The sequence below is a fragment of the Mustela nigripes genome, chromosome 4 (assembly GCF_022355385.1).
Source record: "Mustela nigripes isolate SB6536 chromosome 4, MUSNIG.SB6536, whole genome shotgun sequence".
Taxonomy (NCBI): Eukaryota; Metazoa; Chordata; class Mammalia; order Carnivora; family Mustelidae; genus Mustela; species Mustela nigripes.
The window spans coordinates 30,076,497-30,093,020 of record NC_081560.1 but is presented as its reverse complement, the minus strand read 5'-3'; the positions used below and the strand labels follow the sequence as shown (position 1 = coordinate 30,093,020).

Below are 16,524 nucleotides of genomic sequence, written 5' to 3'. Positions count from 1 at the left end.
CAACATCTTTAGACAGTCCTGATTTTTTAGATGAATAATAAGTAACAAAGAAATTTTTTAAAAATGGCTACTGGTACCATTCCCTGTGAATCAAATAATGATAGCTATAGGGTATATATTCATATAGTTGTATGTATAACATAGGATTAATGAAAGGTACCTAGGGCATTATTCAAGAGTGGAGAGAGGCAACTTTGAGTGAGAACCCCCTAAATATAAACAGAGTAGGGAAAAGGAAATTACTTTGTTAAAGGAATGAGCTTCAAGAAATTGATTTTTACTAATGATAACAAATAGAAATGTTCTCAGGAAAGCAAGTTCAAAAGGTAATGAGTCCAGGAAATGACATTGCCAACTTTTGGAAAAAATTTCAGTGTATTTTCTAAATGTTTATATAGAATAAGAAAAAGAATCAAAACAGAACATCAAAACTCATAGCTACAGGGCGCCTGGGTGGCTCAGTGGGTTAAAGCCTCTGCCTTCAGCTCAGGTCATGATCCCAGGGTCCTGGGATGGAACCCCACATTGGGCTCTCTGCTCAGTGGGTAGCCCGCTTCCCCCTCTCTCTGCCTCTCTCTTTGCCTACTTGTGATCTCTCTCTCTCTCTCTCTCTGTCAAATAAATAAATAAATAAATAAAATCTTAAAAAAAAAAACTCATAGCTACATAAGAATGTGAAATTTAAATCTGCTAACATGGAAATAAGAAAAGAACAAGACAAAGGTAGTTCGAACATATACTTCTAGAATACAAAACAAAAGCACAAACATTAAGATATATTTTGTATTTAGGAAAAGATAAACAAAATAAAGCTTCAGTACTGTATTTTAAAGTAAATGAAATAAATTTGATACTAATGATAGCAATTAAAGCATATAATCATTTTTATATTTTATTTACATTTTACTTATTTTTCCATTAGTAATAGTAATATATGCAAAATGGAAAATTGAGCTTCTATCTTAACACTGCCCCTAGCTTTATTTATTTACCAATAAAACACTTTTAAACATAATGTAATAGCAGTACTCTTTTATATTGAACTTGGTAAGCCCACATAGTTTCTCTTCTCATTTTGAAAGTTATTTACTGGCCACACACACACACACACACACACATAATATGTAAACACACACACACACACACATTTTGTGTGTGTGTGTGTGTGTTTTTCTAAGTCCAAAAATTGTTTTTTGCTATTTTATTGAGCCACAGAAAATTTATATATAATTTATTTATCAACCTACAAAAAAATTAAGTCTTTAGGATGTTAAGTAGTTTATCAAAAAACATGGCATATTTTTAAAATTTTTTAATGTTATTTGTATCTCAGGATACCATTTTTTGTCTTTTTGATTTTATGTTTTTGTTGTTGAGATAACTATAGATTTACATGAAATTGTAAAAAGTTTTTTTTAAATTGATATAAATGTGATCTTTTTATAGTTAGTTTTATAGTTAGTTTATTGGTACATTACTTTGATTTCTGATTGTTAAACTTGTCTTCCATAACTAGAATGCATACTTGTAGAGTATAATACTTTAAGATATTATTGGATTTTATTTGCTAAGATTTTGTTAAGAGCTTCAGCATCTGTATTAAAGAGAGATATTGATCTGTAGTTTTTTGTAACACATTTATCTGCTCTGGTTATAAATTAGTCATCAAATTATTTAATAGATATAGGTCCATTCATGTCATTGATTTCTCCTTGTTTGAGTTTTGGTTTGTGCTTTTCAATTATTCTATTTCATCTACATTATTAAATTTGCGGGTATGGAGCTATCTGTATTATTCTATTATAATCCTTTTAAAGTCCCTGAGATCAGAAGTGATGACACTCTCTCATTTCTGATATTTGTGATTTATGTCTACTTCATCCTAGTTAGACTGTGGATGTTTCAATTTTATTAATCTTTTCAAAGAACTAGCTTTTGGTTTTGTTGATTTTCCTCATTATTTTCTTGTTTTCAATTTTATGCATTACTTCTGTAATTTTTATTATGTCTTCCTTTATGTTTGCTTAAAATTTAAAGTCATTCTTGTGCTCTCATTTCCTGAGGGGATGTTTAGGTTATTGATTTTTGGATTTTTTTTCACATATATACATTCAGTATTATAAATTTTCCTCTAAGCACTGCTTTTGCTGCATCACCCAAACATCTTTAGTTATCTTTATATTTTTATTATAGCTAAAATATTTTCTTATGAGAATTTTTCATTGAGTCATGTATTATATTAGAAATGTGTTGTTTAATCTCCAAGTATTTTGGAATTTTCCAACTGTCCTTATGTTACTGATTTCTAGCTTGAATCCAGTTCTGAAAAAATACTTTGTATGATTTCTGTTCTTTTAAATCCATCAAACTATGCTTTATGGTGTAGAATGTCGTCTGTCATGGTGAGTGTTCCATACAAACTTGAGAACAATGTTTTCTTTGCTGTTTTTGGATGGAGCTTTCCATAAATGTCATGTTCAGATAGCAGGAATTTCCTGTAGGGGTGAATTCCCTTATTCTCTGCTTTCCTTGAGCCAACCAAGATCAATAACTGCAGGGCTGCTAACCCTATCATCTTTTTCCTCACTCCTACCTCCTTGCCTCATTGAGAGATTGATTCCTTCAAAATTTCTTATCTATGTAATTACTCAATAACCATTATCATTTTTGCTTATCCTTAGACTCATTTGAAATCAAATGGAATCATTCTAGACCATGCATTGATATATATTTTGTTTCAAATAAGGTATGTTAGGCTTTTCAGACAAAGTATACTCCTGCCTTTGGGGTGTGGCAGAGCATGTTGGTTTTATAGGATTTTCTGACATCCACAAGGATAAGTTGATCAATATACTGTTTCAGATCTTCCAAAAAGTTTTGTCCGGTTGGGCTACTCACATGAAAATTGTTTGACATTATTCTAATAGGAATAGTTTTCTAAAAAGCATCCTAAAGTAAAAATACTTGAAGAAATTCTGTTAATAAATAACATAACTATGGGCTAAATGCATGAAATTTCAATAAAATGTGTTAATAAACTGCAGGGTGACAAAATCAGTAATTAGAAAAATTTTTTTAGAAATTAAGCAAACACTATTACATGCTAATCATAAAAAGCAATATTTTATTTTATTTTTTAAAGATTTTAGTTATTTATTTGACAAAGAGATCACAAGTAGGCAGAGAGGCAGGCAGAGAGAGAGGAGGAAGCAGGCTCCCCGCTGAGCAGAGAGCCCAATGTGGGGCTTGATCCCAGGACCCTGAGATCATGACCTGAGCTGAAGGCAGATGTTTAACCCACTGAGCCACCCAGGCGCCCCAAAAACCATATTTTAAATCACCATTTTATGTTTTGTATGAAACATTTGTTATAATGAATGTGATTTTTTAAAAAATGGAGACAGTGATGAGTAACAAGGCTTAAAAGTTCTCAGGATTCTTTCCCTTTTATTTTATTTCTTTATTTTAGAGAAAGAGCAAACAGGCGCATGCTGCGCAAGTTAGGGAGATGGGGAGAGGGAAAGAGAGAATCTTAAGCAGGCTCCACACACAGCACGGAGACTGACCTATTCACAGCATGGAGACTGATGTGGGACTTGATCTCAGGACCCTGAGATCATGGCCTGAGCAGAAATCAGAGCCAGCCACTTAACTGACCGTGCCACCCAGGCACCCCACAGTACTCTTTCTCTTAAGCAAAAGTGCTCAGCAATCATTTATAATATGCATATCCACCTCTTAGAAACCAGAACTGTGATAGAAAATGATAAATGTAATAGAAGTTCAAGCAGTTGATAGGAGAAAAAAGAAGAAAAACAAATCTCTAACATTTATATAATCTGGTACTGAAGTGTGTATTGTTTCAAATGTCTGTTATTTACCTAATAATCTATAAAAAGTTATCTGACTTCTCCATAGATTTTTCTCATGCCAAAGCCCATTAGAGTCTTTCCAGTGAAATATTAAACCCTTAGGTTATAAAACTTACAAATGAGCCATTACTGTCTATTAGGTCAGTACAGGTGTAAGTATAGGCCATCTCTTGGTTAAAATGGCTTATAATATCTCAAAGATAAAAATATCAAGACTGTACTGCAATGATCTATGATAAAAGATGCCATAAAAATAAAATGCATACATTTTCAAGAAAAAATCACTTGTGAGATGTTTGGAAAAAATTTAATCTCTAAATATTTTAAAAGCATTATATTTCAAAAAATATTTTGCAGCTGTAAATTTTTTAGAAAGATATATATTTAGAGATTACTCAGATGCTATTCTAATTTATTCTGTTATGTGGGAACAAAACTGGAAGAATTATCCTAATTTATATCTAAGGCTGGAAGAACAAGACCAGAGATGAGGATGGAAAAGTAGCAATGTTGGAAAGAGGAAAAAGCACAGCAGAGTTCAAAGATCGATCCTGGGCTCTGCTGCTAACTAGCTCTGTTATCCTAGCAAGGCAATTCACTTTTTGTGCTTTCAATCTTACTATCTCTAAAACAAAGTGTAATGTGGTATAATGTGTAAGCACAATCTCTTGGCTAAACTAATTTCTTTACTATAAGTGCCTTATTTAAAAGAAATTGAATTATAAGTTCAAATGCAAATTTAACAAAATAAAAATATACACTTAAAATATCTAAAACTCCCAGTAGAGTGTTGAACTAAGAAACTTTTGTAAATAAATAGTATAGAAATAATATAGTATAGAAAGTATACAATCCTAAGGAAATAAAAAAAAAAACACAAGCTTGTTGATCAAAATTGAGATTGACATTGAACATCAGAGGTAGAATAATCACATAATTCCCAATTGCTTTTGTTCAATCAATGTGATATTCTGGATTGGATCCAGCAATAATAACAAAAGGATCTAGGTAAAAATTAAGAAACTATTAATGTAAGTATGAATTGTAGTTAATAATAATGGATCTATAGTGTTTCATTAATTGTGACAAATATATATTACTAATGTGTGAGACATTAGTAATAAAAGGAAACTGAGCTTGAGCATATGAAATTTTAACACCTTTAAAACTTCTCTGTAAATCTAAATCTATTCTAAAATTCATTTTTTCTAGATGAAAGTTTTTCTTGTTAGCCTAGCTAGCTTATCAATTGTTTTAAAGAATTTATGTATTTATTAGTCAGAGAGAGAGAGAAAGCACGCACACAAGCAGAGGGAGAAGCAGACTCCCTGCTGAGCAAGGATCCTGATAAGGGACTTGATTCTGGGACCTGGGGATCATGACCTGAGCTGAAGGCAGACGCTTAATGGACTGAGCCATGCAAGCATCCTTCTAGTGTATCAGTTTTATTTAAATTTTCAGACAACAAGCTTTTGGCTTTAATATTTTTCCTATTATTTTAAATTTAGTTGATTTCTACTCAACTTGTTTTTATTATTTCTTTTCTTCTACTTACATTAGGTTTAAACTATTCTTATTTCTCTGGTTTCCTAAGGTGAAAACTTAAATTACTGGGGCACCTGGATGGCTCAGTGGGTTAAATCCTCTGCCTTCAGCTCAGGTCATAATCCCAGGATCAAGCCCCCATATCCGGTTCTCTGCTCAGCAGGGAGCCTGCTTCCTCCCCTCTCTCTGCCTGCTTGTGATCTCCGTCTGTCAAATAAATAAATAAAATCTTTAAAAAAAAAGAAAACTTAGATTACTGATTTTAAATCAACCTTCTTTCCAATGTTTATTCCATGCTATAAATTTTCATTTAACCACTGCCCTTGAATCCCACACATTCGTATGTATTGTTTTTATATTCATTTACTTCAAAATATTTTAATTTGTGTTATGACTTTTTCTTTGACTCATAAATTATTAGTAGTGTATTGGTTAATTACCAGTTATTTGGAGGTTTTCTAGTTATCTATTTTTGAATCTACTTTAATTTCATTTTGTTCTGAGAATGAACAGATTGGAATAATTTCCACCTTGTATAATTTGTATATAATTTGTATAATTCTTATTTTTAAATCTTCAAAAGTATGTTTCATGGCCCCAAAGGTGGAAAATCTTGGTTAGTATTTTGTAGGACTTGAGAATAATGTGAATATTGTATATTCTGCCTTTTTTAGATTGAGCATTCTGTAAATGTCACTTAGAACAAGTATATTAAGTATATTTATATTGCTGTTTAGGCCAACTATATCCTACTGATTTTCTTTCTGTTTGGCCTATCACTTACTGAATGAAAAGTGACTAAATTAGTGGATTTATCTATTCTATTTTTAGTTCTATCATTTTTTCCCTCATGTGTTTTGACACTTTACTGTTGAGTTTATATTTATTTATTTATGTATGTATTTATTTATTTATTTTAAAGATTTTATTTATTTATTTGACAGACAGATCACAAGTAGGCAGAGGCAGGCAGAGAGAGAGGGGAAAGCAGGATCCCTGCTGAGCAGACAACCCGATACAAGGCTTGAACCCAGCACCCTGGGATCATGACCTAAGCCAAAGGCAGAGGCTTTAACCCACTGAGCCACCCAAGTGCCCCTTGAGTTTATATTTATTTTGTTTGTTTTATTTTCTTAGAGGATCGATCTTTTATCATTACTTAATGCACTTAATTATCCCTGAAAATCACCCTTGTTCTGCTTTGTCTGTAACTGATATAGCTAATTCAGATTTATTTTGATTAATGTTAGCATAAAATATTTTTCTCCATCTCTTTGCTGTCCTTTTATCTATTTCCTTCTATTTAAAATGAGTTACTTTTAGACAACATGTAGGATTTTGGGTTTTTTCATTTATCAGTTCTGACAGTTTGTCTTTTAATTGGTATATTTAGACTATTTATATTTAACTATTACTATAATTCAATATATACCATATTTGTAACTTCTGTATGTTATATTTGTTCTTGTTTCATCCCCCCCTTTACTTTTTCTGTTTTTCTTTGAGTATTTTACAAGATCATCTCTCTTAGCACACCAATTACACTGCTTTTTGAAAAATTTTAATGATTGCGTTAGAATTTTCATTACACATACTTAAATACTCTAAATATACCTTCAAATTACATTTTATGGCTTTACATATAGTACAAATACTTAAAATAGAGATTTCCTAATTCTTTCCTCTCATTTCTAGTAACTTCAGTCATTTATTTATCTATATGATACAATCCCCAAAACATTGCTATTATATTGAAGTTAGCAAGGTGCTTTAAAATTAATTATTAAAAAGTAACGTATTTCATCTTCACTTAGTCTTTCTTTGTGAATTCTTTTTCTTTATCCTGATCCAAGTTTCTGATCTATATGCTTTGCTTTCTGCATTTAGAATTTCTTCTAAGATTTTTCAGTGCAAGTCTGGTTAACAATGAATTACCTCAGTTTTTGTTTCATGAGAAAAATCTTTATTTCTCTTTCATGTTTGAAGGGTAGTTTCAATAGATAGACTTTTTTTAAATTTAAATATATCTATATCTATTCTTAAATATTTCCCTCCATTCTATTCTTTTTTCCAAGATTTCTTATGAGAGGCCCACTGTAATCTTATATTTGTTCCTCATTGGATAAAGTTATTTTTTTTCATCTGGCTTATTTTATTTTACTTTTTAAAGTGATGTCTACACCTAATATGGGGCTCAAACTCATGACCTGGAGATCAAGAGTCACATGCTCACCAACTGAGTCAGCCAGGTGACCTTCATCTGGCTTACTTTAAAATTTCTCTTTGTCTTATCTGCAGTTGGAATATGGTATGTTTAGCTGTAATGACTTGTCTGTTTTAGTTTTAGTTTTGTTATTGTTTGTTTGTTTATGTTGCTTTTACTCTTCACTCTGCTTGGTGTTGTCTGAGCTTCCTGGTTCTGTAGATTAGTGTCTGTCATCAATTTTGGAACCTCTTAGCCATAATTACTTTTTTTTTTTTTTTCTGATTCTCTGCTTTTTTTCCTCTGTTATACATTACATGTATTTTATACTTTTGAAATTGTCCCAAAATTCTTAGATACCCTGTTCTACCTTTCTCATTCTTTCTTTCTCTTTTTAATTCACTTTTGTAGGCTAGTAACATTTGAGGAAGGTGAACATTCTCTGGTCTTCCAATTATATCTCATTATTTTAGTGGCCTGTTTTTTAGAGCTGTAAACTTCACATCATTTTCTACCTCTGTACCCTCCTCATCCCCCACCATCTATTTCCTTCTCTAGCTACAATATTCTAGAGGCCTCATGACTCTTATTTTTCTCTTTTCTGTTGAAACACAAAGGCTGGATGGGTTAAGACTAGGCTCAGAATTGTGCTCAATTTCTTTCCCTAAGAGAGTATGCCTTTGTTATGGTGAAGGCTCTAGACATGTTGCATACTGATTATTCTTCCCTTTTCTCTACCAGAGCCATGAAGGTGTCCTTCTTGGATCCTCACTCTGAGAAACTGGTGAGACTTCTAGAGGTAATATGTGGTCCTGAGGACTTTCTCCTTTTCAACACTAGTGCACATTCAGCAGTGCATCGAAATTACATGGTAAGTGTTCCTGCCAGTTTATCGTTCCCGTGCCACTTACTCCAGGTAGGCAAATTTCTTTGCTAGACGGGTTGGTCCTGTTTCTATATACTTGGGGCTCTGCACCCTCAGTTCTCTGATTTGTCTTAGATGTCACTGATTTTTAGTTTTTCTAGCTTGATCTTGTAAGGATGATGTGATGATTTCCAAGTTCCTTACATGTCAGAAATGAAACTCAAAGTGTAATTAAGGACTTTTAAGCATAAAATTCTTAATTAGTGGTTTCCAAATGCTTGTCCTATTTATTTATTTATTTTTAAATCAGAATGGCTGTGGAAGTAACATCTAGTCAGCTTCTTAGAACAACAGATTCCTAGAGATTCTCTTTCAGAAATGTTGTGATCTAGACACTAGTATTGTTAAAAACTGTCCTTGGTGATCTGTTGTGCAACCAGGTTATAGAAACTAAAATTCTAGAAAATAAAAGTTTTTTTGGCTGATGCTATCAATTCGTTATTCTCTGTTTTCTACCTCTTCTAATATCTAGCATACAGCTTAGCATATTTTAAAGCAGTTAATATGATCTTAAATAGTCTGTTTTTTTAATATTTCTTTAAAAATTTGGTCCCACAGAATACTATGATCCAACTGATGGTTATCATCAATTTGTCTCAGGCAAAAGATAGCATATTGGGTCATATTTGACTATAACCAGTTATCTATTAAAATTCTAGAAAGACCTTCAAAAGATAATACATGGAAGTATTAATCAGTTTTCTTAGAATGATAGAAGCAATCCATTCCATTCATTGACAGGGAGGGAATACCCAAAAGTACTTTAGAATTCTGTGGTAGAAAATGGCTAAAATTAATTAGGAAGATATATTTAGGGGGTTGAACAATTTGTACATAAAGTGAAGTTGGGGACCATGCTTAATATTCTGTTAATATAAAAATTAATTCAGATCCCAGAACACACTTGACCTGTCTTTTTATAATGCAACACTAAACATCTGAGTAGAACGCTAGAGTATTTGACGAAATAAACTTTTTACTCAAAACTGAACCTCATAATTTTGATTTAAAGTTTGTTTATTGTTATAAGTAGTATATGTGTATGTATATGTACATAGGTATGTGTATTTCTCTGCTGACATGTATAGTTTTCTATCAGATGTAAGAGATTAAAAATTTGCAGAGATAAGCAGAAGAGAGAAAGAGTTAGAAAGCTATGTGCTTGAAAAGCCTAGATTTTAATTTCTCCCAAGTAGAGCTTAATGGAAGAGATAAACCTGGAGGGCCTGTTCCTGCTTTTAGTTCTGAAATGCTTAGTCCTGCAGAGAATGTTATTGTCCCAAAACTTTGACATGGTACAAGGGAAAAATTTAAATAAAATTTCTTTACTACTAAAATATTAATTTTCAAGTTCCAGAAGCCTGAGTAACAGATGATGTCACTGGGCACAAATCTATGAAAAATTTTACCAACACTAGAGAATCTATGATAGTAATAATTTCTTATATCCAAATATGCTGAGGGTAGAATGGTGGTAACCTTGACTAAAACATTTAGAGAGTCTTGGCCAACACAGAGTGCCTAGAACAAAAGCACAGTGTTCTTTAATGTATATTGCCACTGGGGGAGCTAGGGAGGAGGAAATAAAATTGTGGTTAATTATACACCACATGATGTGCTGGGTTTTGAATCTTTTGCTCCCTACCAATTACAATATTAACAAAGAAAGTAAAACAAGATGTGAATCTCGTAGCATGCTTTTGATTGTAAACTAACGGCACTGAGAATATGCTTCCTTGGTCCCATAAGGTGAGTACAAGCTCATTTAAAGTCAATTTAGCTAGCAAGTTGTCTTTATGGTATATAATAAGGTTTCCCGTACCCTGGATAAGAATAAGGAAATATAACTTCATCATGGTACATGACACTTCAAAAGGTTTTTTATCTCACTTAATTTAAGATTCATAACTAAAGCCAGGCTATGATTTTATTCTGACATTTCATCTGCTTAGCATAAGGAAGAGTCATCATGACCTCAGAATCAAGCCAGCCACAGTCATTCGGCAATCTAATTTTATACTCAGTGGGCTGGAATACTTTTCATCATTCTGGAAATGTTCTGGTTCATCTAGGAAACAATGGTTCTTGTATTTTTTCTTCTTAAATAGATAATGGAGTAGTAGTGATCATGCAGATTAAGATTAAGTTCATTTAATGGTCTTAAAATGTAGATTTAAAAAATCTTGTTAATGAGAATAATCCTCTTTAGGTATTTTGCCAGATGCTTGGTAACAACTGTTCTTGAGTGCAATTTATCTTGAGATATTTGCTTTTTGAAGTTTTCCTGATTAAGTGAAACAGAAGTAGTTAGAAGGCAATTTATACTCCTCTCTGTTCCAGATTGATCTGCTACACAGATTGAATTAGAGTTAACTGCTATAAATGTTCTTTCTCATGCCTTCTTTTTCAAATTCTTGTGTACTTACTATTCCCCTCTTTAACTTTGTTTTAATCTGATGCAGTTCTGCTTGGCATATATAAAACCAGTGGTGTAAGAACAATCTGTAACTTTTTCAAAGAATTGCATATCAAGATTCTAGCCCTTCTTCAGGTAGATAAATGACTAATACATTTTTTAATGGAGTGATTGATTAATCCTACTAAACTTTAGATAAAAACGGAGGCCCATTCATGATTAACTAAAGCATCAACATACTTTGAATGAGGGCTTTGGGAAGGAGATGAAAATAATAAAGACTATCTAGTCAGTGAGTTGGGTAAGCTTTCTAAGGAAAAGTGAGGAGGGAGAAATCCTTGATTAATTGAAAATGCTTTTGTTCCCATTGTGTTAGCATTTATGAAAATGAAAATTGGGTCACGTGTTCACTTGAAAAATAAATAAAACCAGTAAGCTTGTTAAATCAGAACCAAAAAATGCTTGTAACAATTAAATCGGTCTGAAATCATATAGTCCTTGTTAAAATATTTTTTTTAAAACTCTCCACCACAAACTTCCAAAGAGTAGAATGTTATGGCCGAAGCGGAAACTTAAGGAAAGAAGAAATATCCTGCTAGCCAATTATCTGGGTTTTCTTCCCCCCTTCACAGTAGGCCCCCAAATATCTCCAGATAATCCAGAGACTCTGGGTAACAGAATTGGAAAATTACTATTCATTCTTTTTGCATGCCTATAAGCTTATCTGCAGCATTTTTTTCCCAATTCCTTTGTTAAATATCATGCCTCTCAGCAGTGCTTTAAGAAGTGTCTCTTAAAGATGATGAGGTCAAAGAGAGTTGTGACATTTATTAATAATGTTTAAAAGGTCAAAAACAGATAGCATGTGAAGCATGAAATAATATAGCATTCTATGGCTACAGCTGGGAGCAGAGTTGGATTGAAGCATGTTATCACTGAGACTACCGGTAAAAAGGACATAGAAACTCATAGATATGCACTGGACAAGATTTATAGTTCTCTAAATGTGATTTGCAGGAGACTGGTTGTCCCCAAAGACATTGCAGGTTGTCTGCCAGCCCAGGTCTCTTAATGTTTATATTGCTTAATTTATTTATATCTTGCCTAATTCCAAAAGTGATTTGGACCTAAAATATATTCAAGAGAAATAATTAAGTAAATGGGCAAATAGCTTAGCTAAGATCCAAAAGTAGACAAAATATGATACATCCATGGAGACATTACTACTTAAAATAATACATGAGGTCCTCTATTCTTGTCAGAATTGACACAGAAATTAGGATAAGTTCACAAATGTCTATCATAAGAAGAAAAAAATAATTATATTGATTATAGTGTCCATGACATAATTCCAACCTTCTCAGTATTTACAGTCTAATCTGAGACAAATGCAGAAATGCCTAATTTCAATTCAGTGCCTAAATATTGATACATTGGTCAAAATGTGTGACCTATTGTATTTCAAGATACGAAGCAATGAAACATGTTGGAACGCTGTTGAAGTACAATCCAGCAACTGAGGTATTTGTAGCAGGACGACAGATATTAAAGAGGTAGAATTTATAAAATTCAGTAATTGCTTGTATATGGAATATGAAGAAAGGATAGCACCACATCTTTGACTAGTTGCACCATTCTCCAAGATTATTAAACAAGGAAAAGAATAGGTTTGAGGCTGCCTAGGAGAAAAACAATTATTTTTGGAACTAAGGACAGTGTGAATTTTTCCATGTGTGTCTTTTTCAAGGCAGTATAGCACAGTGAACAGACTTTCTCAACCATATCTTTGTAATTAATAACCACAAACGTCTTTGGTCATTTCTTATGTCTTCTTCTACATAGTCCAAAAATGATATTTAAATATAGCTAAGTAAAAGCAAGTTTAAGGGTTTCCGAAAGTGTATCATTCAGATAGACAACTTGGAGAGTTGGGCTGTGGATAATTTTCTTCTTAAATTCTTTGGATTATTATTAATGGAAACTTCTTCCCTTTGGGGATTATTGGGAAAGCTATTTCTGCCTCTCTCTTCACTCTTGTGATTATTGTTTCTCAGGAGAAGTGATTTATTTGATTTGTAGAATGACAAGAATCTTACAGCTACTGTAATGGAGACATTACTACTTAAAATAATACATGAGGTCCTCTATTATAAAGGGCTGAGGTGTTAAATATGACCATTTCAGTGTGGTTTTCTCTTTTCACTTTTAGGCTAGCTTGTGGCAACAGATCATTCTTCACTGAATATAGGTTTCATAAAATAAGCACATCTAGGTACAAGTCTAGGGCTGCCTTTTAGAAGCAAGTTTGAATTGCAGCCTATTTTATCCTCACTCTCAGACCAAAACGAGTATAAAACAGTGATTTATCTTAGGCTGCCTGAGTAAATTTCCCAACCGCTGACCAAATCTTCTTGTTCCTGTATCTCAGTTCTGAATTTTGGAAAAGGTGGCAGAAATCTTTATTTTTGTAGCTTTTTAATCTACTTTGGTCTTCCCAGAAAGAAGACTGATTTTTTAAAAAGATTTTATTATTCATTTGTTTATTTATTATTTTTTTTCTTCCTGCTTGGAAATGCTGTTGGTCTTTGAAAGAGGAAGGCAGGCAACCCCGACTTTCTGCCGAGGGTGGCCATGAGCTCTCACTGCTTCCCACTGCTGCTGATGGGGAGGTTCACATGCTCGGAGAAGGCCAGGAAGGGTTGGAGCTTGGACTGGGCACTGAGGCATGCCACGCAGGCACAAGTTGGGGGAAGGATTCCAGGTGACTGGGGGCCAGGACCTGGTGAATCAGTAATAAGCCTAGCAAGTTGTTGTCCACAAAGATCTGGTTGCCCACGATGAAGGCCTGGCCCCTGGTTCTGGAACAGCAAATTCTCAAAAGTCTTCACATACTCCTTTACATACTCCTCCTTGCCCGCATCCTAATTGGTGTAGATAAGGAAGAAGTATTGTCAATGGCGATTCTCCATGTTATCAGTCACCATGCCCACCAGGGGCACCTCCCTCTGGTCCATATACCCCAAGGGAGCTGCCCAGGTATCGTAGGATGGCATTGGACTAATACGAGACTAATACTCCCAAGTTCCCTTCCCTCCAGCTCAGGCCCAGGTTGGCCATCAGCATGTTGTATGCTCCACTTACTGGACCAGCCAGGTGCCCAAGAAAACTGATATCTTGATGCCAATCTGATGTTTGTGTCTGTATTTCAAATCTTTAAGAATCTGTAGTAGTGGATATGCAGTTTTGCTCCAAAAAGAACCCAAGCACAGATCTCTCACTGGGATGACTTTTGGAGTATTTAAAGAAGCGATGATACATACTATACTCAAAATGGTCTAAAGTAGTATTTTGGTAACCATTTTTTGGAAATGTTTCTAAGTATTTTGATTCTTTGGCTATGCTTGAGAAACAGTAAAAATGCATTATTTTCCAATTCTAACCAGATAAAGTAGATCTGGAGTGAAATCCAGTATGTATATCTTTTAAAAAGGCCACAGAATATTCTGATTCAAATACCCACAAATTACTTAGGAGATACTGTTATAAGTTTAGAAGTAAAATATTTTTTAGTTGAGATTTTATTAAGTATTATCCCAAATAAGCTGTTTTTAAATTTTATCCATTTGGAGTCTAAAACTTTACTCTTCAATAGCTACTGAAAAATAACTCCCACCCTCATTACTGTTCATTGAAACAACGTTGGGTACCCGAATTAACACCGATGGCGACCTATATTGTGGGCTGAAATATAAAGCTAACAGGAAAAAAAGTAAATATCATTCTTTTCATAATGGGAACTAGAAACCTGTAAAGAATGAGTAGGAAGCAGTAGAATCAAAAGCCAAGGTCATAATATAGAGAAAAACTTGAGAGACAAAATGTATTGTTTTTCAACTAAGTTTTGTGGAAGCAAAAATAAGAAAATGTGCACATATTTTATGAAACCAAGAAAAAATATTAGAGCCAAGAGTAAACCAGTTTGCAACAGAAGAGAAAGAAAGATCACCATAGAGCAATAGAGCCCTGTCTATGTACAGTGATTACCGAAGCTATAGCAAAATTCCTGCCTACGTTTTCTGCTTTCCTTAAGTCTTTGTTATTTGGTTTGTGTGTGTGTAGTTTGATGCATATTAATCATTATAGTAAATTCTTCTTACTTGGGATAAATTGTAGTTATCTTTGCTTTTTAAAAATGTGGTAAAACAGATGTCTTTCCTGGGTATGATTTCATACAGTATCAAATCCAAACACTATTTTGTTTTATTCATTTTCTATCTATCTACATTGTATATCATACTAATAAACAATATTTGTAAATTGTTTGATTATAGTTTATGTTTTACTATAATTGAATAAAAACACATGACATAGTATGCCATCTTGATTTTTGTAACTCAGTTCAGGGAAGTATTTGAAGAGAACTCTGTTACCTGAAGAACCACCTAGGTATTTTCTTTTGTGCCTCTGCCTCTGGTGTTTGTTAGCATTTTGCTATAACTTTCACCTGTTCAAATTATAGACTGTTCTTTTTTTCCCCACTCACTCTATCTGTGGGCATTACTTAATATTATGAGATATGATGAGGATATTTATTTTTTGTTATGTAGTAAACTTCTGGACTTCAAGAAATATTAGTATTAATTCTAGGGATGTTTTAAAATTAGTCCTCATTTTCCTCTTTTAATGGAAGTTGGATCAGTCAGAATCCATCTAGAAATTAGAAACCATTCCTGTAATTTCGGAGGAACATTGGTTACATGGCTGTTGCAAGATATAAAGAGTTGAAAGGGGACTCAGAGAAAATAAAAATTAATAATTATAGGAAGCAGCTACCATGTCTAAGTCTAAAGAGAAAAAAGAAGTGGTGGAGTTAAAAGAACCTCGTTGCTTTGTGAGATTAAGAGTCACTTATGGTTTGTCTCCCTCCCAATCCCATCTTGTTTCATTTATTCTTCTACCCACTTAAGCCTCCATGTTGCATCACCACTTCCTCATATCAGGGAGATCATATGATAGTTGTCTTTCTCTGCTTGACTTATTTCGCTAAGCATGATACGCTCTAGTTCCATCCATGTTGTTGCAAATGGCAAGATTTCATTTCTTTTGATGGCTGCATAGTATTCCATTGTGTATATATACCACATCTTCTTGATCCATTCATCTGTTGATGGACATCTAGGTTCTTTCCATAGTTTGGCTATTGTGGACATTGCTGCTATAAACATTCGGGTGCATGTGTCCCTTTGGATCACTACATTTGTATCTTTAGGGTAAATACCCAATAGTGCAATTGCTGGGGCATAGGGCAGTTCTATTTTCAACATTTTGAGGAACCTCCATGCTGTTTTCCAGAGTGGCTGCACCAGCTTGCATTCCCACCAACAGTGTAGGAGGGTTCCCCTTTCTCCGCATCCTCGCCAGCATCTGTCATTTCCTGACTTGTTGATTTTAGCCATTCTGACTGGTGTGAGGTGATATCTCATTGTGGTTTTGATTTGTAATTCACAGACCTGTACCCCTGGGGATAAAAATATATGTTTATAAAAAATACAAAATTAAAAAA

General features: G+C 33.5%; 1 pseudogene; it reads right to left on the bottom strand.

Annotated features, from left to right (window-relative positions):
- LOC132016271 (microtubule-associated protein RP/EB family member 1-like) overlaps positions 1-16,524 on the bottom strand; it is a 145,418-nt pseudogene that overhangs the window by 56,374 nt on the left and 72,520 nt on the right.